The sequence below is a fragment of the Nylanderia fulva genome, unplaced genomic scaffold (genome assembly GCF_048542155.1).
Source record: "Nylanderia fulva isolate GAGA-0341 unplaced genomic scaffold, ASM4854215v1 Scaffold5, whole genome shotgun sequence".
Lineage (NCBI taxonomy): Eukaryota > Metazoa > Arthropoda > Insecta > Hymenoptera > Formicidae > Nylanderia > Nylanderia fulva.
The window spans coordinates 6,438,971-6,463,488 of NW_028190587.1; the positions used below are offsets into that span (position 1 = coordinate 6,438,971).

The 24,518-nt window shown below is 37.3% G+C and overlaps 1 long non-coding RNA gene across 2 annotated transcripts in view; it reads right to left on the reverse strand.

Moving 5' to 3' along the window:
• The window catches only part of LOC114941690 (uncharacterized), a 96,879-nt gene extending 78,806 nt beyond the window's left edge, over window positions 1-18,073 (reverse strand). For both annotated transcript variants that reach the window (XR_003821687.2, XR_003821686.2), the window contains exon 1: window positions 17,886-18,073. This is a non-coding gene — a long non-coding RNA (uncharacterized LOC114941690). The remainder of the gene's footprint in view (window positions 1-17,885) is intronic.
• Between the last annotated feature and the right edge of the window lie 6,445 nt (window positions 18,074-24,518).

The window sequence follows — 24,518 nt, forward strand, 5'->3', positions numbered from 1 at the left end:
TTCCAAACTCGATCAAGAGCGTTTTTGTCCGGGAGGAGAGATAAAGCTGAAACTCTCTTCTGACCGGATATGGGGAGATAAAGGAGTCGCAGCATGAAATAGGGCATTTGCCCCCTCTTGGAATCAGTAAAAAAATTTGATTTTTTTTTTTTAAATAAACACTGGAATTTGTGTATATTTAATATTTAAAAAATAAAAATAAAATAACAAAAAATTAAGCAAAAAACCAAAAAAATTTAATCATAGGGCATTTGCCCCCTCTTGGAAACAGTAAAAAAAATATGGATTTGCTTTCTTTTTGAATAAACACTAGAATTTATTTGTATGTTTAATATAAAAAAATTAAATTTAAAAAATTTTTTAAATTTAATGATGCCCCCTTCTGGAAAAAATCCTGCGGACGCGGTGTAACAAAGAAATATATAATCTCATTTTTCCTTATTCAAAATAATTTGATAAGATTTTTATTACATGTTATTCTTCTCGAGAATTCTCGTGAAATACAATCGTGAAATAATCAATTTCACCGCTGAACAGAATTTAGTTTCCAAACATAGGTCATATATATATAAAATTGTAAAACTGAAATAACGTATCTCGTTTGAAAGATTTAGAAAAAGTATTATATATATCTTCTACGTATGTGTGAATGTATCTGATAGAATTATATCGAGGAGAGGAGATAGAAGATATTGATGTAATTATAACTTTGACCCAATATATAGTATATCGTATATGTAACAGGATAAAATATGGCGAATATCGCGCGGTCGATCTAATATTATATAGGGGGGTCCGAGTTAGTCCAGAAAGGTAAGCCCTTAAGAAACCAGGACCCTTCTTCATACATCATCGGGAATGACGGAGCATGTAACACACGTGACATAACTTGAAACGACGTGACGTAATGCGACGGGACGCTCTGTACAGAGTCATCGTTCATCATTCGCATAATACGAGTATGATACGATACTGCTATAATCGTCCTTCCCACATTGCTGCACCCGAAATCATTATTTGACGAAATGACCAGTCAGTTTCAGAAATTTCTTTATTTATTTTTCGACGATGAAATGCTATACCGTACAAAAATTGAAGAAAATAAAACATTCAGATTAAAATTTCTGCACATGTTCTTATTTACAAATTTTTCGAATGCAAATATGTAGCACGGAAATTTCGCAAATTTATCATATGAATAAATTATTGGAAAATAATAAATGGCATTGATTTATATAAATGTAAATTCAAAAAAAGCTAGTCAAAAAAATATTAGGTGCAACATTATTTTTAATTATTTGTTTTTATTACTTTAATATTAATATTATGAATTTTATTAATGTATTACTTTTAATTATTTTCAATTTCCTCTATACTTATTCCGCAACAAACTTTTAAAAATAATTTTATTGCGCCTAATACACTGTTTAATTCTTACTAGCTTTTTTTATATTTGAAAAAATATTATTTTGTTATTTCTATTCTTGTATATTAATTTCATATTGCGCAAAAATATTTCAAGCCGTGCAATAAAAGTATTAATATCCTCGGAGTGCATGCAACTTTTTGAGAAGATTTTATTTTTCTTTACGCTCTTTGTTACGTTGGTCAATTAGAAACTCCCTCTGTCTCCAAAAAAATTTCCAATTAAAAATTGTAGCAACTATAGTCGCGCCTTTCCCCCTTTCGAATGTATCGTTGTGTCTGCCAAATAACGGCATTCGTTTGACCATTGGCCATTTGCCTTTTTTTCGGGGTAGCGTATAGCAACGATCGATCTTCCGTCACCATCTGTTCGCCGTCGCGAATTGTTTCAAAATATATCGGCAAACAAACCGCTCATTGATTGCGTCCGAATAATAACGCAGTAATTTCATTTCTTGCGGCGAGATCGCTATTTTTTCCCCGATCCGACTAAATCAAAGAGAGCGAGAAATTTGCCCATCGTGAGAGCTACAACATTTGTTTGAAAACCTAATAATTTTATAAGTGTAGAATATAGAATATTAAATATAAATTAATGTTACGTAAATATATGTGATGTGTGTGCACGTCGATAAATTAAAATATTCGATTATCGGATATTATTAAACCATTATTATATACTTGTATAATAAAACTTTTCTAAAATACAAAACGCGTTCACCGCAAAATCTATAATTTTTGTATTACACGTGCAGGCAAGGTGGCACTTTGTGTGCGTGTTTTCTGTGCGGAAAGCGGCCGATTTCCCACGCCGCCATCTAGCTTTGTGAGTGAATAAGCCGCGTTCAAAACCATTGCCTACGGCTGAGCCGTGTTCAAAGTCATTGCCCACGGTTTTAGCCGTGGGCAATGACTTTGAACACGGTTATTCCCGCACCGTGCCGCCGCAAGATGGCGGCTTGCGATCGGCCACCTCGTGCACAGAAAACGCGCACAAAGCCACTTTGCCTGCACTTGTAACACAAAATAGTATGTGTATCACGTGCGGATTGACAATTGTTCACTCGCCTTCGGCTCGTGCGTCCATCCCCCGCACTCGTGACCAATTGTCAACTTTCCGCACTTGATACACAATATACTATTATCAGCCCGAGAAAGGGGCGATTATATGTATGCGAGGGACAATTATATGCGCGCGAATGCAGTGTCTCGGTGCAAATCAATGCAAATTACGGCCATTTCGCGACGCTACTTCTCACGTTGGGGGAGGACGGCTCTTAATTTCTCTCCCTTTGTCCCCTCATCATTCGCGCACAATGGCGGAAAGTTCGAGAAATGCTGTCCTAGACAATGCGCGGCGAAGGATTCATATTTTCCGATGCACAAACGTGAAGAAAAGAGAGCGAGAGGGACAAAGAAGCCGGCGCACGAACAGAGATAAAGGCAACGAGAGGGAGAAAAAAAAGGGTAGGAAAAGGAAGGTAAGGAAGAAGGAAAAAAAAAAAGCTGTGCTAAAGTCGCTTCGGCTGGCGAAACTTCGGAATATGGAGACGCCGGAGCCGATATCGAGGAATCACGCGGCCGATATATATATATATATATATATATATAGGGGGTTGGAGGGAGAGGGAAGGGGGACCGCGGGGTATATGCAAATATTTTTCCAGTACCCACACGGAAAACCGAGACCCCTCTTTGCCCGCGTCTACCCTCTTCGTCATCTATTCCTTCCCTGACGCTTTTTTGCTTTCTATCGCGCGCTTTTCACGCCGCTCTTTTTTCCTTCTCCTCTTTCTCTCGCGCCGCGTGTGTAAAAAATGAAGGCGAGAAATCGGTAATCGTCGTGCTCTTTTTATATAAAAAAAAGAAGGGACCCTCGCCTTATTCCTCCGTGTCTTCCTCTCGCGTTTCCGGGGTTCGCTGCTGCTCGAAAAGGGGTTGGCGGCCCGATGGTATTCATCGCGGTGTTATCCGCTGCGTATTGTGCATCTTGAATGCGCGGTGAATGCGAACAGTGGCACACTGCGATAGCTAAGATGTCTATTTTTTCGGGCGTCTGCGAGATAAACGGATCGCTAATTTCGGAAATATTTCTATATTATATCGTATCTCAATTATCATAAAAAATATAGAATATATAAAAATATGTAAAATTACATAAATATAATAAGTGTAATTAATAATAATTTTTTATGCAATTTGTTTTTTTTTTCTAATGTACATATTCTTTCTGCAATATCTGAAATTTTCTGCAATTTCAGAAATATCTCTATATTATATCGTATCTCAATTATCACAAAAAATATAGAATATATAAAAATAAGTAAAATTACATAAATATAATAAGTGTAAAATTAATAATAATTTTTTATGCAATTTGTTTTTTTTCTAATGTACATATTCTTTCTGCAATATCTGAAATTTTCTGCAATTTCAGAAATATCTCTATATTATATCGTATCTCAATTATCACAAAAAATATAGAATATATAAAAATAAGTAAAATTACATAAATATAATAACTGTAAAATTAATAATAATTTTTTATGCATTTTGCATATTTTTTTTTTTAATGTACATATTCTTTCTGCAAAGATGTTTATTTTTTCGGGTGTCTGCGAGCTAAACGGATCGCCCGGCTAATATTTCAGAAATATCTCTATATTATATTCAATATAGATTTTTTTTTGTAAAAAATATATAACAATGCAATTTTGAGAATTGTTAAAATGTGTTCCGTATATCTTTACGCGCACATAAACACACACAGTTGAAAATGATTCTTTTATTATATTCCACGTATCTCAATCATCATAAAAAATATGTAATAGAATACATAAAAATATGTAAAATTACATAAATAATAAGTGTAAAATTAATAATAATTTTACATATTTTTAATATATTTTTTCTTTCTGTCGTTAATATCGATATCTTACGTAAACGTGAATCTTTAAAGTCCGCATTCGGGGGAGGAAAAAAATTTTAAAAACGAGGAACGAGGGCAACGTGACGTCTGGCGGATATGAAGACGCACCGCGGAAATCCCTGGAGAGAGAACGGCGACTGGAAAAGTGGCTGTTTTACGAACGCCATGGAGTGCCAGAAGTCGTTGATGCGGGAAAACGAGAGAAAGAGAAAGAGAGGAAAAGGAAAAGAAAAGAAGTGCTCGAAGAAGAAGTGGAAGTATGGAAGTTATCCTGTTGCGTTAGCTAACGCGAGCGAGCGCGCCGCCCCTGAGAGGGATTTCCCCGACGTGTGTTTCAAACACATTCGCGCGGGATCAGGGCACAATGGCCGGTGGCCGTTAAAGAAAGATCCCGGCGACGAGACCGGCGTTATTCGCGGTAATCGACGATGCGTACGTGCGCGCGTTTGCAAAACCAGTCCTTTGCGCTGCCAATTTTGCCCGCGAGATCTCTTTTTTTTTTATTTGCATCGGGGCTCAGAAAGGACTTCTTCCAAACTCGAGCTGAGAATTCGCGATAGAGAGATCTTTGTGAGTTGCAACACGATCCGTTTGTTTCGCCCGAAATCTCGTCATTTCCAAACGAGAAATATTTTTTAAAACACGGATATTCGATTGAAGCAGCGCTCGTGTAAATTAAATAAACACAAAGGTTTCAACGTTATTGGTCCGCAAGAAAATTTAATTTCTTGAAACCTTTTTCTACTCGTTCATAATACACAAAGACTACATAAATATAAAAGAGATTAAGCGCGATAAATTGATAATCGTTAAAATACAAGGGAAATGATTTTTTTTATTTTTAACCAATGCGAAGTTATGGAAATATTTCACATATGACATCTCGGACGTTCGCATCCTTTTTTTTTGTTAAACTGAAGAAAGAAAAAAATTGAAAAAAATGCAGTGTCCGAAACGTCACAATTGTAACGTTTCAATTTATAACTCCAGCAAATATATTTGTAATATTCCGACCAACAAACTGCGAAAATATTATTCTGAAAAAAGATATTGTCTCAAAGAATGACAGATAAAGGTACGAGATATGTTCGATCAGTTTGACAGATGACATCGCTCTTGTGAAAATTTAACGGAATTAGTACGTTGTTATATTAACATAAAAAATTGAATTTTCTACAACCAGAGCAACTTGCCTGTGCAATTATTTATATATAAAATTTTTTTATCTGATATATAAAAATCAGTATTATAATAAAAGATACTCGAAAAAAATTAATTATATTTTTTTCTTACAAATGTTTCGGCATTGTTAATTAAAAATGGCGTATATACTCGATCTGCTTCGAGCATTCGAATTAACCCTTCCGAATGTTCCAAGTATATCCACGGATCGTCTCGCCCATCTTGACCAAATTAAAGTGGATTTAATGTCGGCGAGTGGAATAAGAGAAAATAAGAGGCTTCGATTATCGCCCGCCATTGTTTGTCGTACGGGGAGAGAAAGGGGATGAAGAAGACGAGAGGCCGGAAAGAGGCGGAACGTACGAAAAGAAAAAAAAAAGAGAGGACCGAAGAATGAATTCATTGAGTGAACCTCTCCTCCTGCACGCGATCGTTCGACGTTTTAATTAAACGTCCGCGATAATGCGCGCGATGTTTACGCAGCTTATTATAACACCTCATCTGTCCATCGGCTTTGCTTTGGATATATTATCGCACCGAGCGAAGGGATAAAAGTCCATTTTATTATAACATATATACGCGAAATTTTCCTGTTTGCGCTCCTTTTTTTTATATTTATCTTTGCAACGCCGGCGCTTAGCCGGCAACTTTTAATCGAAGCACGATGAACTCTTCGCGATTATATGTAAAAAAAAAAAAAAAATGATTACTGACCATATTGCGGATGCGATAATCTGCTTACTTGAACTTTTAATGAAACTCGGTCATTTAATTTTCGCGTTGACTATATAACCCGGGCGGCGTTTTAATATCTTTAACATGTTTTCCGCCTGTTTATATACGCAAAGTAACTCCATTTCACGATCTCATCTCTCTCGCGATTTACGTCAAGTTATATTATCGACGATCGGCCGGGAGAGGGTTGAAAATGTCCGGAGGGAGCTTTTTCGGGGGCGAGAAACGGAAGTGGCAGAATTTCGATAGGAACGCGCGGGATGTGCAGTTCCAGCAAATCGTCGGCAAGGTATATAATAGAGGGAGGAAAGGAGGCGAAACGCCGCACCGTGTCGTCTACCCGGACTAGGGATGAAGTTTGTCTTCGTAAGAAAGAGTAGTCGAGAGCGCGGAGGAGGATCGCGAGTAACAGGATTTTCGGATTAGGGTAACACGGCCCTGGTAATTGTTCCCTTGTCTCGGTTCAATCCCGAGAAGAGAGATCCGGCGAAAAAAAAAGGAGAGACTTTGAAACGCTCTCGAGCCTCCTCGCAGTCGAATAAAATGTGCCGTTCTCTGCCCATTCTCGGCCCTAATGATTTTATGTTCAATTAACCCCCTGATATATCACGACGATTCACCGTCGAGAGAGACGGCCGAGCGTAAATCGTCAATTTTGCATCCCGAATGGAAGAGCTGAACGTGTCTCTTTTTCTTAATTACTTACTATAATATTAATATCTATTGTTATGCGGAGAAACGCTAGAGAAAAAAAATTCTAAAAGGGGATCTTGACCATGTCTGTTTTACCGACTTTGAGTTCAAGGGCTTTTCTTTTTATTGGCTATACAGATTGAAAAATTCTTCTCCACAATTAAAGTACTGATAATAATGAACAGGGAGCGCTGAAATTTCGTATAAAAAAACAATAAAAGCTAAAAAATTACAGTTTTTTATCGGCCTCTTGCATCAGCTCATAACAATACTTATTTAATACAAAAATTCTGTAGTTTATTTGTGCACAAAATATGGCGTTCTCAATAGAGATGACATGAAAGAATAATACAAAAGTAATAAAAATGAGATTAAAAGCCCGTATCAAAAGATTCAATAAAAAGTGAACCTAACCTAACTTAAAGTCGGCAAAACAGAACAACGGCAGCATCCTCTCAATCTCCTTCCTTAACTCATATAACTGTGTTAAATGATAAAAAGATACACATCGATATTTCTCATAAAATATTGTATTTACTAATTTAGAATTTATACACGCGCGAAAAAAGATGCCAAAATAAAAACTACCAATAAAAAGTTATTTGCCATTTGATGCGATGCATTTATTCAGCGGAATGATATTTATTACCACACATGTGATGCAAAAATACTTTTCAAATTTCAAAAAATAAATACGAGAGCGTCATACATTTGACGTTTATATTCCAGCTGCGTACTCTTGATGCGATATTAAATGGCAATTGTCATAACCTGTCGAGGAAAAAGCTCTTTGCCGAAAGTACAGTACAGTATTCCTCGTGTATAACCGATTTGCAAGTAACAAATTGCTTTCTCCACTCGACTATGCGCTCTATATATCCTACACAGATGAAAAATCTGTATTAAATTTAACAAATATCACATGTCCCAAACGATCTACAGAAATGTTTGTGTCAATTTAATATAATATGAATATTTTAAATGGAGACACGAATATTGTGTTAATATTTCAACACAAAAAAAATGCAAGATTTCAAGTAATAAAAATAAATTGCGTGTAATTTAAAATTAACATAGTTTTAATGTATAAATTAACTGAAAATATATTAATATTAATTTTAGATTTTATCATCCCCACTTATAAAATAAAAAAATCCTTTTTTCTGTAAATTTTAACAGACAAATCTTGTTACTAATAAAATAGAACAAATTTATTGTGTAAAATAAAAAATAGATATTGTGTTATTATTACATCTTTTTTTAATTGTTTTAATAATTTAAAACTTTAATTAACACACCAGCAATATGTAAAATTAACATTACATGGATGTGTGAAATATTTATAACACAAAAATTTTGAACGAGGACCGTTTCTAATAAGAAAACACAAATTTTCCCACTGTGTGGCGTATCTGAAAACTCGGCGATTAGTTCGATCCCGTCCCTTTTCGCCCTTTTACGCTGTACTATTAACTGTTTTTTCCTCACTCATGTCCTTCGCGTGTGCGGAGCTGATGCGAGAGCGGCCTCCCTCATTACGCGCGTTTCAAATCGAGCGGAATCGATATTCAATCGAACGCTTCTTCGTCCGTAGAGCGCGTCTTTGCCACGTGGGGAGGCGACGATACCCGGAATAAGGCGAACGAGAAAAATATAATGGGGATATAGTGTGAGATAAGCAAAAGAGAGACGATGCGAGGAGAGAGAAAAAGAGAGAAAAAGAGGAAACGGCACTTCGAGATCGAACAAAGAGTGCTCGAGGGGTACTCTGGGAGTACCAGATGGAAAAGTGGCTGTTTTACGAACACAACGGGCGTGTTGGAATTCGTCGTGCGCGAGACACACAATGTAACGACTCAAGGGGAAGAAGTCCGAGGGAGAGACGGCAATGCGGAAGGATATCGGGACAGGCCGGGTCTTGTTGTCTCGTTTAATACCTTCGGAGGTGACGAGAAAAGCTCGCCGAAGCTCCTCCGGGTCTCTTCTCCGATCTCGAATAACCGAGTTTGAATGTTGTCTATCGATAAAAGTTGATAACTTAGCATTGGCATCTCGAAATATAAAACACGTACGAAAGAGCTTTACATATTTTTATAAATATTTTATACATTTTTCATGAATTATTCGATATAAAATTTCTATTTTAGTATTATTTTACTACTTATAATTTTGAATTTCTTGCAGCTGTCAAACTTTGTAATGAGACTCGCGATATATTTCTATCTTAAACAATTTAAACTGCGAATATTGAAGTCGTATAGAAATAATTAAAGCTTTGCATTTTCTATTTATACATATTTCATGAATTATTCAAAATATTTCTATTTTAGTGGCATTTTATTTCTTACAAATTTGTATTTCCTTCAGCTGTCAAATTTTATAACGAGACTTGCGATATATTTCTACCTTAGAAATAGAAAAAAAAAAATAAATTGCGAATATAGAAATAATCAAAGCAAATTTAAATTTTCGTATTTAATTAGAAAACACACGTATGTGAAAATTCGAGGCGTTCCTCATAAATCAGATGTTTAGCTTTCGCCATAAGCAAGCTATCGCCGGCGGCGCCTTTTCCCTGCGGATTTTCCCGCGGATCGATCGCATCCCGTCGCATCGTCATCGCCGAATGATTTGTTTTATTCGTCTCTCCCTCTCTCCCTGAAATATATATATAGAACCAGCCATCCGATCCTGGCCAGGAATCGGCGCTCCGTACAGGACGCCTCGCACAATGGCCAGGCCACTGACAATGGCATCGTTAGCGATGGCCTCGGGCTCCGCTCTCTATCCTCCGCCTGCAAGTGCACCGGGGTGTCGTATACAGGATGCCCCAGGAATCGCGCGCCACCCCGTGCTTATTCCTCCCTTGGAAATTGGGAGTTAAATTTTCATTGGCGCAAAAATTCGATCAAACGCATACGCTGCTCTTTTTATTAATTTTCAAACTCGAGTGCCTGCCTCGAGGCAATCGACGGTGTTTTAACACACGCGTATGTATATAATCTTGCTTAAAAAGATTGAACAAAAATTATTTGAAATTAATTAATTTATTGCAAGATATTTGTCACTTACGCACACGCGAGTGTTGGTCATTTTTTTATTTTATGCGTTTTTTTTTTTTTAATATAATTTTTCTTAATATTTTTTTTTGCGTGTCAAAGATGATATTCATTTCGATTTATTATCGGAGGATAAACGATTTATGAAACATCCTGTATACGTCTCTATTACTCTCTATGCTCCACTCTGTCTCCGTTGCGCAACAATGCGAAATGCAAACGATCAGTTCTAAAGCAACATACACACTGGGAGCAAATAGAATCTTGTCGCAAATATAAATGAATATTTACATACGCAACCAAAGTCAAACGTAAATGATTTCAAAATTTAATTAAAATAATATATCGCTTTTATATTACTCACTAAAATAATTTTTTTAATTATGCTTTTTTTCTCCCATTTCTACATTTAAAATAAAATAATTTTATTTCGTTTCAAAGACGAAAAAAAAAAAAAAAAAAAAACGGGAAAAATGTACAAATTAAATTAGGAAGACGTGATTCAAAGGGTGTGTATGCAGCTTAAAACTGACTGCAGGGAGGCTTAATGTCGACACTAATCGAACACTCCCTCCTTTTCTATTCCATCTGTTCACTGAAAGCAGCGATATAATGATCTCTCCGCGATGCGCCTAATTTCTTTCTGCGTGCATCTTGCATCTCACGGCCTCTGGAACAATACGAGTTCTGATTTTCGCGCAAAATGCAAATGCGATTGTTCGTTTCTCATTAAGCAGCTGACAAAATGAGACAATATCGATCGCGCGAGACGAAACTCGTTAAAAAGCTGCTAAATGTGGATCAGACGCCAGCAAATGATAATGATGAGAAATGATAAAATTTAAAATATGATATTCGATAAATTTATCTGTTTCATTGAAATGAATTATTTGTGCCGAATAATATGTTTGCTGTGCGCAATTGTTCTTATCAATCTAATTCAATAAATAATCTTATCGTATTCATCTCAATTAATTTATTCATTAATTATAACATAATGGTGCAAATGTGCTTAATTTAAAATGAAAAACATGCACCATTTATTACAAAAAACGCAGAATGTTAGAATAATAAAGACAACCTATTAACCCAGATGTCTGTGTATACGCCATCATATAATTAAAAAGTATTTAAACGTCCATACAAGTCGTTTAATTATATCAATGAAAAAGTATTTGCAAATATCATAAAAAATTAAAAAGTACGATTAAATTTGTGGAACGTGTATAAAAAAAATCATTGCGGACCGTGAACAATTTCGGTACCGAAATTTACTGGAATTCGACAAAGAATTTGACGCACCGCACCGATCAAATGCACGGGACGCGATCGAGTTTATCTGAACTTTTTGAAAGAACCATGAAATCACCTGACAAAGGAGAGATTGATGGCACGAATTCTTCAAAAGTATGTACAATCCATTCGACAATCTGCTTTTTATAGATCTACCTTTTAGAGACAGAGAGGAGCGTAAAACGAGTATCCTTTCATCGAAAATCGATTTATATTTCGAGATTTTATTATAGATTATTATTCGAATATCCTCTCTAAATATGATAAAAAAAAAATCCATCTCGGAACACATATAGAATATACAAATATACACTTTATGTGGAATTTGCTAATTGTTTCACCCCGAATGAATAATTATTATTAATATCATTATAAATAACACGCAAAAGTTATAATTTTCTCTGGCAATTTTCGATATATTTTTAAAATTATTTATTTATTTCTTAAATTAAATACTTTCAATAATAATGTGACAATAATAAAAATACATATACATATAAAAGGCAATAAGAGCTAATTAAGTTCCGTTATTAATATTTATTTGTGGAAAAAAAATATTAATAACAGAACTTAATTAGCTCTTATTGCCCTTTATATGTATATTAATTTTTAAAGAGCTGTTACAAATTATAAAATAAAAATACAAATGTGTGAAAAAAAAAAAAAATTAAGTATATCACTTGATGCATTAATATATATAGAACGATTTCGATTCGCAAACGCGCGAGTTGATCCGACAAAGGAATCCGTACATTTACATTCGTACGAATTAATGATAACACGTGACTCGCGATAAATAGCCGATGATCGGCTACATCGACACGCCGTTCCCCGATTGTCTATTTTAATTTAGTGTTTTTATTCGCGCGCGAGCGCGAACGGTGAAAGCTCCCGGCGTTAATTAATACTAATATGGCCGAGTCTCATTAACAGCAGCGTTCATTAAATATTCACACCGCGCAGACGACAGCCTGTATCCCGGCCGCATCGATTCAATCGCATTGTGACGAGATGAAATGAAAACTTGCCACCGTGTCTGATACCTTTCATCCACTTTTCTCTTCTCCCGTCGCGCGACAGTGATTCAAGCACGTCGCAAACGCGACGAGATTCTTTCTGTTTCAGGAGAGAAAGAAAGAGGGAGAGACAAAGTCGCGCGTCTCATTTTTTTCGATTTTTTTTTATCATCATTATTATTGAAAATATTTAATTTGAGAAATAAATAAATAATTATAAAAATATATCGAAAATTGCCAGAGAAAATTATAACTTTTGCGTGTTATTTATAATGATATTAATAATAATTATTCATTCGGGGTGAAACAATTAGCAAATTCCACGTGACGCACAGCGATAAAGTTGTTTTGGAATTCTTCTTGCATAAATCTACGATTTTATATTTCTTCTAATTACGAGAATTATTTTCTTCTATACATTTTTTATAGGAAAAATAAGTATATAATTTAAATTAGTAATATAAATATAATAGTATATTGATATAAATTATAATGTAAATAATTAATACAGTAAATATATAAATTTATATCAATAGTAATTAATACAAAGTTATATTAATGTTAATTAATATAAATAATAATCTAAATATTTTACTCGCATAAACAAGTTATTTCACAGAAATGATGTTAAAAGAGAATCTTCTCAGACAAGAGTAGCGTAGTTTTCAATTTTATGGTCGGGCTACAGTCTGGTGGAGAAAATCGTGGTGTCTGTCAGCTTCGAGCTTAGTATTTCCGACTTGCGCGAACTTGTGCTCGACCAAGTTTCGCTTAAATCAGCGGAAAGATACATTATGTTAGCCGATGGAAGATTATCTCCTCGCCGTTAAAGTCAGCGCATTCCGAGAGTGCTGCCGGATGAAGGGATTTAATGGGATTGCGAACGCGAAGATATCTCTGCGCGAAGTAAAAGGCTTTGAGTGTGTTGATAGGTTAACAGGATTAGGGCGAGAGAGAGAGAGAGAATTTAGCGTGACCCGACGAGATGCTTCCGTTAAGCCACCCTCGCGGACGCGAAATTTGCAAAAAGCGCGCAGCGCTCAAAAGGGCGTGTAAATAAAAATAAGAGACGCGGAAAGAAAAAGGGCCAGGGTTGTCGGCGCATTTTTGAGTGGCGGTATCCAGGCGCGGAATCAAACATGTAAATTCCGTCGGAAAATATCATGTAAATGCGATTTGCTTGCGCGGCGACGGCGACGGCCAGAAAACTTTCAGCACCAAAGCGGTCTGAATTAATTTAACGGGGTATAACGCGCCGCGAGTACTTAACGTGACTTCGGCTCGATGCGTTGCGCGTTCGCAACTTGTATCTCTCTGTCACCGCCGAAATGTTTCCCGCATTCCGGATTATTCTGGTTTTCTGGAAATAAATTTGTATCTCTCGCACGCGCGTGCGTGGCGTTAAATTTCGCATGGGTGGGATTATTGTATATATATGTAGTGAGAGCTTATTATAAATTGCTCAGTGTTTGATGTTAAATAACTCCCCGTGTGGAGTTGAATTTGCGGTTAAAAAAGTCAATTGAAATTAAAGAGGGAGAGAGAGAAATTAGCGGAAACCTTTAAAAGGTTCATTATCGATGCACTTTTTCCGAAATTTTATACATATATATTTTTTTTTTAATTATATATTTAATTTTTTTATTTTTTTATTACTTTATATTTATATAAATAAATATATATATATAAATATTTGTATATATATGTATTTTTATATTACATATATATAATAATCTCGAAAAAGTATATGTACACTATAAGAAAATATGTAATATATTACACAAAAATATGTAAAATTACATATATAATAAGTGTAAAATTACACGATAAATAATAGAAATGATTACCTTTTCATTATTCATCATGTAATTTTACATTTATTATTTATGTAATTTTACATATTTTAAATGTAATTTTACAAAATTTTTGTTTTACAGTGTATATATGCATGGCGATTTTTTGCTACCGTTTTCAAACTTTTCACGCTATATCTCTCGACCATGAGGAATCTCATCTTGTCGTATAACGACGTATAGCGTACTCCATTTCACTATGTAGATTTACGTGCCTTTATAGATCAAAGAGCGCACGGGCGTGAAAAATAAACAGGACCGCTATTAATTTGCGAAATAATGCGGGAGACGCGACGTTTTTTTCGAACTGGGAAACTTACTGAGGTGTAATCTTCAAAAGCAATGAATCGATCTCGTTTTGCTCGGTTTGCGCGCCAAACACGATTGTATTCGCTCAAGTTTATCCACGCCGTAGAAACGTAGGTGCATACAATGCGCATAAAGGATCTCTTACAAAGGCCCGCCACATGCACGGGTATTTAACTCGATTAAGAGTATAATCATTAATCTCGCTGCTGTTAATTCTATCTCACGCTCCCTCTCTCTCTCGTGCTGCGCAAACGTTTCCGCACGTTGTAAGAATGCGAAATGACGCGTTCTCGAGATACCCGTTTCGCGATCTACGTGTTTATTTTGCTCCATATATTCGCCGGCCTTCGTACTCTGATTTTTCAAGAGCGAGTATATATATATTTCAACAGTAGGTACATTTCGCTCAAGAGATTTTAATTAGCTAATTGAAAATGTATACCGAGCAGAGTAGGTATAATTTGTCGACACTTGTCGACAATTTGCAGCAATCTTGAATTGACATTTCGTGTATAAATAATCTATGTTTAGTTAATTAGGATTGTGTTATCGATTTTATATGCAAACTCGCTTCGTTAAGATGACATGATGTCGTTTTTATTTAATGGAGTTTATTTTATTCACAATTTTCTTTCATTCTTTATATTCCAAAATTAGAACGATCTATATATCTTATGTGCCAGATAATCGAATATAAATTTCCGATTCGGACGCTCCAAAACCTTTTGACCGATCGAATATCGCTGACCTCTTTATGATTTTAGGATCGCAACTAAATCGGAAATAGTTTCTGTCTCCTGATCTATTAGTAGCGAGAAATAAAGGCTAACATTCTTGATAATCGGTTAGATTATTTATAAGCTATCCGTTCAACACAAATGGCAAAAGTAAGTCGAACTCGCATCTATAAAAAAATGTGTCAAATAAAACAATAATCGATTCTTCTCATCTATGAAGAAAAACGAGTAATTATTAATAAGAGATAGACCAACTAATTAAATATATAATTTTTATTTTATTACATATATAATAATTGCTATTTTTTGCTTATTTAACTAGCTTCTCTCTTGTTAATAATTTTTTAATTTACACGAGCCTAATTAATAATTATTAAAAAAACCAATAAAAATATATTAATAATTTTTTTATCTACCCCATTTCTTTCTCTAACCCCTCATATTAAAATTTCATTAATCTGACTTCCTTTTTTTTGTTTTATAGGAACATATTGCGCTTGCGCAAATTACGCGAGTATTATCGAAAAATTTCAAAAGACAATATAGGGGAGGCAGAGATTTGAGATACGTAAGTATCTATCCTCCTCCTCCCCCGCCCCCGGCAATACTCTCGATCGTACGTTCCATTCTCCCCCTCGTGTGGCGGATCAAACGCGCCTCTCACTCGCCGGCTAATGCAAATTTCACGTGTTCCAGAAGCATCGATCGCTTAATTAATCTGTACCGACGTAAACGGCGGAGGAGGGAGGCCGCCGGCGGCGCGGCTCCCCCGCGGTTTTCCAATGAAATCGAATTTCGCGAGTAATCTCGGGCGTCTCGCGAAGAGAGTCCGGTGCGTCCAATCGAATCGCCCTGCTAGAAAGCGAACGAGAGGGAAATTCCACGATATATATATATATATATATATATATATATATATCCCATCAAAGAATATTCCCCTAATAGCACAACATATCCGAAAAATATCCAGAGGAGATTCGAACATCCTCAGGATGTTCTGTGAAGAGCCGCGTAAAAGTGAAAATCCTAATAGCGCAACATATCCGAGAGATATTGAGAGGATATCCAGAGGACATTTTCAGGATGTTCTCTGAAGAGCCGCGTAAAAGTGAAAATCCTAATAGCGCAACATATCCGAGAGATATTGAGAAGATATCCAGAGGACATCCTCAGGATGTTCTCTGAAGAGCCGCGTAAAAGTGAAAATCCTAATAACGCAACATATCCGAGAGATATTGAGAAGATATCCAAGAGGACATCCTTAGGGTGTTCTGTGAAGAGCCGCGTAAAAGTGAAAATCCTAATAGCGCAACATATCCGAGAGATATTGAGAAGATATCCAGAGGACATCCTCAGGATGTTCTGTGAAGAGCCGCGTAAAAGTGAAAATCCTAATAGCGCAACATATCCGAGAGATATTGAGAAGATATCCAGAGGACATCTCAGGATGTTCTGTGAAGAGCCGTGTAAAAGTGAAAATCCTAATAGCGCAACATATCCGAGAGATATTGAGAGGATATCCAGAGGACATCCTCAGGATGTTCTCTGAAGAGCCGCGTAAAAATGAAAATCCTAATAGCGCAACATATCCGAGAGATATTGAGAAGATATCCAGAGGACATCCTCAGGATGTTCTCTGAAGAGCCGCGTAAAAGTGAAAATCCTAATAGCGCAACATATCCGAGAGATATTGAGAAGATATCCAGAGGACATCCTCAGGATGTTCTGTGAAGAGCCGCGTAAAAGTGAAAATCCTAATAGCGCAACATATCCGAGAGATATTGAGAAGATATCCAGAGGACATCCTCAGGATGTTCTCTGAAGAGCCGCGTAAAAGTGAAAATCCTAATAGCGCAACATATCCGAGAGATATTGAGAAGATATCCAGAGGATATCCTCAGGATGTTCTCTGAAGAGCCGCGTAAAAGAGAAAATCCTAATAGCGCAACATATCCGAGAGATATTGAGAGGATATCCAGAGGACATCCTCAGGATGTTCTCTGAAGAGCCGCGTAAAAGTGAAAATCCTAATAGCGCAACATATCCGAGAGATATTGAGAGGATATCCAAAGGACATCCTTAGGATGTTCTCTGAGCGTTTTCGGGATATGTGTGCTGTTAGGGTCCGGTAAGTATATAAAAAATCAAATAAAGGGAACGAGAGAAAGAATTTTTCTTGACATATCTATGTATCCTGCGCGCGATGTAAGCTTTAGAGAATATTAAGCCGTGACAAGATAATGCGTGCCGTATTCATAATGAACATGCACGAATATGGCTACACTGTAACTAGGGAGTTGGTGGAAGAGAGGGAGGATGATGAACGAGAAAGAGAGAGAGAGAGAGAGAGAGAGAGAGAGAAAGAGAGAGAGAGAGAAACGGCGAGATGGAGAGGGGGAAAGAGAATAACCAACTATAACCACCAACTATACGTAAGCACCGAAAAAACAAGAGATTCGTCGAAAGTCCCGGTTCGCCGGTTCTTACGTCACCAAATTCTCGGGGAACACTATATATTCGTCCAACGCACGTTTCTTTCCTTCCTCGACTTCCGGCGAAAGCGGAAAAGCACACCGTCGAAAATCATCTCTCCAGCCCTCTTTCTCGATCTACTAACAAGAAGAGAGAGAGAGAAAGAGAGAGAGGCTACTTACGGTTCTCGCAGTTCCCGAAAGTCCCAGAGTCCCCGGAGCCAACTACACCCTCGTCGAGTCCTCCGACCCTCTTCCTGGGTCGTCGCCGACGAGACGATAACTGCGTGTCGCATCTCGCGAGAGTGCGAGATGCGGCTTCGAGAGAGAAACCTCGCACGAGTCGTGCGAACGATACGATGTAACCGATACGCTCCTCTTGGACGAACTGAGCTCTCCCCCCCTCGCGTCGGCCTGATATAGCACCCCCACCCCTCCCAAGTTCCCCTGACGTACCCCCACCACCGCGGCGGCCGCTGCGCGCGAGACGGAGCCGTGGGGATGTGGATCCTGTGGTGGTCCACCGAGGACCCCTCGCGTCCTTTCTCGCCCTCGTCGAGCCAGGAATGGAGAGAGAGAGAGAGAGATTCTACCCATCTATCTCCCACCGCCTGTCTCTCCGAGTGCTCCTTCATCTCTCTCTCTCTCTCTCTCTCTGTCTTTCTCTTCCCTTCTCTCGCATAGCTGCTCCTTTTTTGCAACTGACGTTTGTTAAGATGACTTTCATTATCATAGCTACCCTTGGATGTGCACTGGTTCTCACACGTGGCACTCGTGACCACTGTTCTCGTTTTCATTATTTTTATGTCTGCACCGAAATCTGGAAAGTATACGTCCTTGTTAGACTTGTCTAATATTCTCTAAAGCTTACATCGCGCGCAGGATACATAGTAATGTCAAGAAAAATTTTTTCGCTCGGGTATTTAATTTTTTATATTTTTACCAGATCTCTAACAGCACAACTATCCCGAAAACGTTCAGAGAACATCCTGAGGATGTTCGAACGTCCTCTGAATATCCTCTGGATATCTTTCGAATTTGTTATGCTTTATTAAGGGAATATTCTTTGATAAGATATTCCTCTTTAATATATATATATATATATATATATATCTCGTGGAATTTCTCTCTTTCTCTCTAGTTGAGAATTTTATGCCGCGCATCCCCAGCTACAACGTTTCTTTTAAGACGGCTTCTCTGTTATGTAAACAATTGCGTACATTTATTATTTCCGCAATGATTTTAACCGCCAAGTACAATAATATTATGATTACGGTAAGTTTAAAATAAGAGATTTTCTCGTGATTCTTGTTTTAGGATCTCGTAAGTTTCTCTCCCTCTTCGCTCTTTTCTTTGTCTCTGTCTTGTTAATTGTCTAAAGCAAACGCTACTGAGCTTTTTATCGACATGTAACATTATATGTATGACTTTACAGTGTGTGTTTGCTATTATTTAAATAAAATTATATAGATGACATTTTGGCGTCATTTCATCTTTATGTAGATAATAAAAAAATGTATTATCTACATTTGCATCTTAAATAAAAGTGTTATTTTAATAAATATATTTAATAGATAATTTAATAAATATATTTTTATATTCCTTTAAGAATAATATTATCTGGAAATTGAATCGCCATATAATTTTATCTTTCATCTAATCATCTTTATTTTACCTAAGATGAATTTACATATTTCCCGATCTCATGTAGCTAATTTTAAAGTCATTTAACCACAACACTGATAGTATGTCATATTGCCTCGACTTATCAATAATTTATAAAATATCGATTCTAAAAAGCAATTATTTTGGAACGCTCGATGCTTATTATATATCAAAATAAAATAAAATAATATCTCAAACGCCGTTTATGTTTACGCACGCGCTTTACATTATTTTACTTGAAAATGTGTTTGCATATTACGTATTACATGAAATGTATGTTTTTACAACACGCGCACACAAAATAAACTTGCGATAGACCCGAACGCAAACTCGCGCGCGCGCGAAACTTAATAAAGTTCGGAAACGTTATTTCGCGCATTATTAATAAACTATCATCCCTCTCGCGCGCTTCCTAACTTTCTCTACCCTCCTTCATCCCCCATCATTTCTTCGTCGCCCTCTCGTTGCATCCGTTTTTTCTCTCCCTGTCTCTCCATCCGCGTTTCTCTCTCCCAACCACCCTTTCAACCCCTCAACGTCGCAATTCTCCCGCAGTTCCCTTTCGCGTTCCAAATGACAATGCGAAAACTTCGTGGCTCAAAATCCCGCGCGACTCACCGGACGAAGCTTTTCTACTCTCTCTCTTTTTTGGACGGTAGCAAGCCGGAGCGGAACATGGCAAGAGAGAGAGAGAGAGACCTTACGTGTCACGCCAGGAATGTCCCTCGGGGTCAAACCCGAGGGGCAGCGACGACGAAGGGCGGCTGTAATAGACGCCTGTATACTCGAATTATCCACGATAAATATTTACGCGCGATCCGCCACCTGAAAAGCGCAGCGCGCCGAACGGAAGCGCTTCCGTTTCGTTGTATTTCGATGATCGGTGAAACCCTCAATTTCTCTTTTCATTTTCTATTATTTTTCTCGCGCGTTATTTTCAGATTTATAATTTTTTACTAATTCATTACCGATTAATTTTTGTTGCCGGTTCTGCGTTCGACGGGAATGTAAATAATAGATTTTGCGTATCCGAGTGTAGATATATTAATAGCGTGTTCGCGGTGCGCTAATTGAAATAGTTTAGAAGCGGATTTGTGTCTGTTTACTATCCCGCTTACGCGTTTGTTTGCATTAATTATTATGCCATCGATATAATTGTCAATTGATATATAAATGTCATTAATTTCTCTGCAACGCGCGCCGATGCAACTTGTAAATAAAATATCATTAAAACATTATTATAAATATATTTTATCGTATTTACACGCGCGATAATGATAATTTATCGCACTGTAATTTATATTTCGAAGAACGTAGAGTTAATTAATCACGTATTTATCTTTTCAACGGGGCATGATTATAAACTTAAAAAATTTCTTGTTATTTTCATTTTTTTATATTAAATATGCAAATAAATTAATGTTGCTTCATTTTTTTTACTGATTCCAAGGGGGCAAGTGCTCCCTTGTGTCTTTCAAGCAGATATACAAGAGTCTTTCGTCGTACGTAAAAAAAAAAAAAAGTATATTTTGCATAAATCTTCATATACATTCGTATATACGTAAATCAATCGCGGCGACATTAAAAATGTGCGAAACTTTGGAAATCGCGCTTTCGCGAAAATGGCACGCACGCGCGAGGCTCTCCCTCGGGAGATTCTCCTGGCAGAAGGTTTGAACTTTCCGCGCTTTTACTCCTCCTCCTTCTTCTACTCGGCCTACTCGTAATTCACGTGTGGCGAACCACACATCATACACTTGACGCGCATAAATATCATTATCTCCAGCAGGCCGCGTAACTCGATTTAGAGAGTCTCCGAATCGGACCTTCTCTCTCGGTCATCCTTCGCTGTCCCAGAGAGCATCTCGCTTTGTCCCACACACGTGTATCGGATGTGGGATTCATTTTTTATTTCAATATATATTTAAAGATTGAAGAACGCGAGCGAGCGTTCTTCCTTCTTTATATCACGTAAATTCTATATTTTATCAAATATAATAAATGTATATACACAGTGCGTATTAATAAATAATTCCCTTAAGTGAATGCTGCCGTTGTGTTGTTTTACCGACTTTAAGTTAGGTTAGGTTCACTTTTTATTGAATCTTTTGATACAGACTTTTAATCTCATTTTTATTACTTTTGTATTATTCTTTCATGTCATCTCTATTAGGAGCGCCACATTTTCTGCACAAATAAATTGCAGAACTTTTGTATTAAATAAGTATTGTTACGAGCTGATGCAAGAGGTTGATAAAAAAACTGTAATTTTTTAGCTTTTATTGTTTTTTTATGCAAAATTACGGCGCTCCCCGTTCATTATTATCAGTACTCTAATTGTGGGGAAGGATTTTTCAATCTGTACAGTCAATAAAAAAAAAAGCCCTTGAACTCAAAGTCGGTAAAACAGTCATGGTCAGCATCCCCTTCAGCTTTAATCGCTTCCGAGGGATTCGTGCGTGATAACTTTCGCTCATTTTAATTTGACACATTTCCATCGATACTTTTTAACGAGAACATTCCTACGTGATTCTAAATGATGCTGTCGCGTTACGATTAAAGAGCCAAGATTGTTGGAATTCAATTTGAGAGAGCGGCTTGAACAGTCGAGAATTAATCAACGCGTGGCAAATCCATACTCCGACACACCAGATACGTATAATCCAACTAGCGACCGAGGAAACATGACTGTATCAAGCGCAGCGCAACAACCGCGTACTGTACGATTATTTAGTAGGAGCCACCTGACCCTTGATAAATGCTTAAATCTATATATATATATATATATATATATTCGCGTCTGCAACTGAATTATCCTCCCGTTCTTTCATAGTTAAGTAGTCAAGGAATATTCAATATTTAAACAGCTGATAATTTAATCGACCAATCAGATGACTCTCGCAGAGCAAAGTTATTAATAATCTCCATGTCATATAAGTCGGAGAAGTATGTATCCATAGAAACGCAAAATTTCCACAAATATAACTTGTTTATAAAACGTATATTATACAAGCGGAGCAGAAAGACAACTCTGGGGGAATTAATTTCCTCATTTCATTTCTCACATTTTAGTCCTTTTAGAGAATGTTACATAATTCAGTAGAAACAGCCAAGTTGCAGGGCGGAATATAGCCGAGTTCATAATCGCATGAAGCATAGTTTTCCTCACGAATAATTTCCCAGCACATCCCCCACGACGATAAACATATATTTAATCATCAAAATGAGCCGCGTAAAAGTCGAAACCCTAATATACCGCAACATATCCCGAAAGCTCCAAGAACATTCAAACATCCTCGGGATGTTCTTCGAACGTTTTCGGGATATGCGCGCCGCTATAGAGAGGGATGAAAATTTCGGTTCACAGAGAGACAGAGACAGACTCCGCAACGATATCGGTCGCGTTGATTGCCGGCCGATAATTTAATCAACGAATCAGCCGGTGGTGGTGGCCGATACGGTGTCAGGGCCGAGTCACTTGGAGCGACCTACCTGACCTCCGTCGCACGTACGTGTAATGCGTGCGGGTGGCCGAGCGTATAGAGACACGCAGATAGATAGATACATAGATAATAGATAATAGATAGATGGGAGAGAAAGAGAGAGATCATGCTAGAGGATGGAGGGTCAAAATCCCCTGGTCGTCTCCCTAGGAATTCCTCCCTGCGGCGGCGATAGAGGAGTTCGGGGAGGATGTCACCCCTTTCGCGGCTACCCAGGTGCCCCACCAGGGGCGCCACGTTGCTTCTGGAGGTGTCGGTGGGGATGCTGTCGCCATGACGACCGGCGCTCGCGGTGGGGACAAAGCATAGAGGGGCCCGACGATGGCATTGATCGCTGCGCGACCATGGACCATCGCAGTGATGTTGTTGCCACGGGTGTAGAAGGGGTGAATACGAGCGCGCCCCCACTCTCTCACCCTCATCCCCTGCGCGTTTTGCGCGCGAGCGTGCGAGAGAGTAAAGAGATCTCGTCGCATCGCGGTTCTCTCGTACCGCACGCATTATGAATCTCGTATTCGTACGGAAGCGTGCGTCCAAGTATGGACTTGCGTGCGCTTATATATGCGGCCCGCGAGCGAGGCGTGAATGATTCGTGACGTCGCGAGCGAGACGCGGCCCCAAGATTTCGCTCTGGAGGATTTTTTTTTTTTTACCCGCGAAGTAAAACTCTTTCTCTCCTTCACTCTCCGTTGTAATTGCGAAAAACGTTATGTAGGGTTGAGGTAATTCAAAGATTTGTATCTCGTTAGAAACTTGCGAAAGATATATACGTGAGTTTGGAAAAAATTCTGCGAATTTGGCCGCAAAGAGAAGCATTTGAATCAAACGGATCGAGAGACGCTGTAATATAATTAATAATTAGCTGTTTTTAATACGATTTATACATAAATTGAAAGGATATTTATATAAAATATCGATATGCAGATCTTATTGCCATATAAAAGGCAATAAGAGCTAATTAAGTTCTTTTATTAATATTTATTTGTGGAAAAAGATTTATAACATAAAATATTAGACAGAAATAAATTCGAACGTTTCGGTTGCCTTCTTCAGCGCATCATTTAAGGCGAGCAATCAACATCTGAAAGCCTTCACGTCACAATATAATATCTTACTGGATTTAATTACATATTAACGATTGCTGTTATCGAGATTCGCAACCGAACAATTAGCGAAAGATCTGTTTCGCGACAATTCTCGAGGAATAGAATATATAAAAATGCGTTGATTTCGTTTTTAAAAAAAATAGTTTGACGTAGTTTTATGCGAATAACTCTGTTTCTGCATAGTTTTAGTATATTGACAGTTATGAATAATTGATTGTTAATTTCTATTAATCTTTAATTTTAAATGATGCGCTGAAGAAGGTTGAAAAAGGCAACCGAAACGTTCGAATTTATTTCTGTCTAATATTTTAGAGAGTTTGAAATAAGGTGTCTTTTTATAATTGTTGGTCTTGTCTTGTGTCATCTTCAATAACATTTTCAAAAAAACGTGGTTAAAATCATATCGAGGCGAACATTTGTTGGATATGACGGATTGAAACACGCTTTAATTGCTTATAAATTCTCGACTCTTATTGAAGAACTAACATTAATTTTCGATATTATGTGGAATTTTTGTATGATTTTGTATTTTTTAATAATTA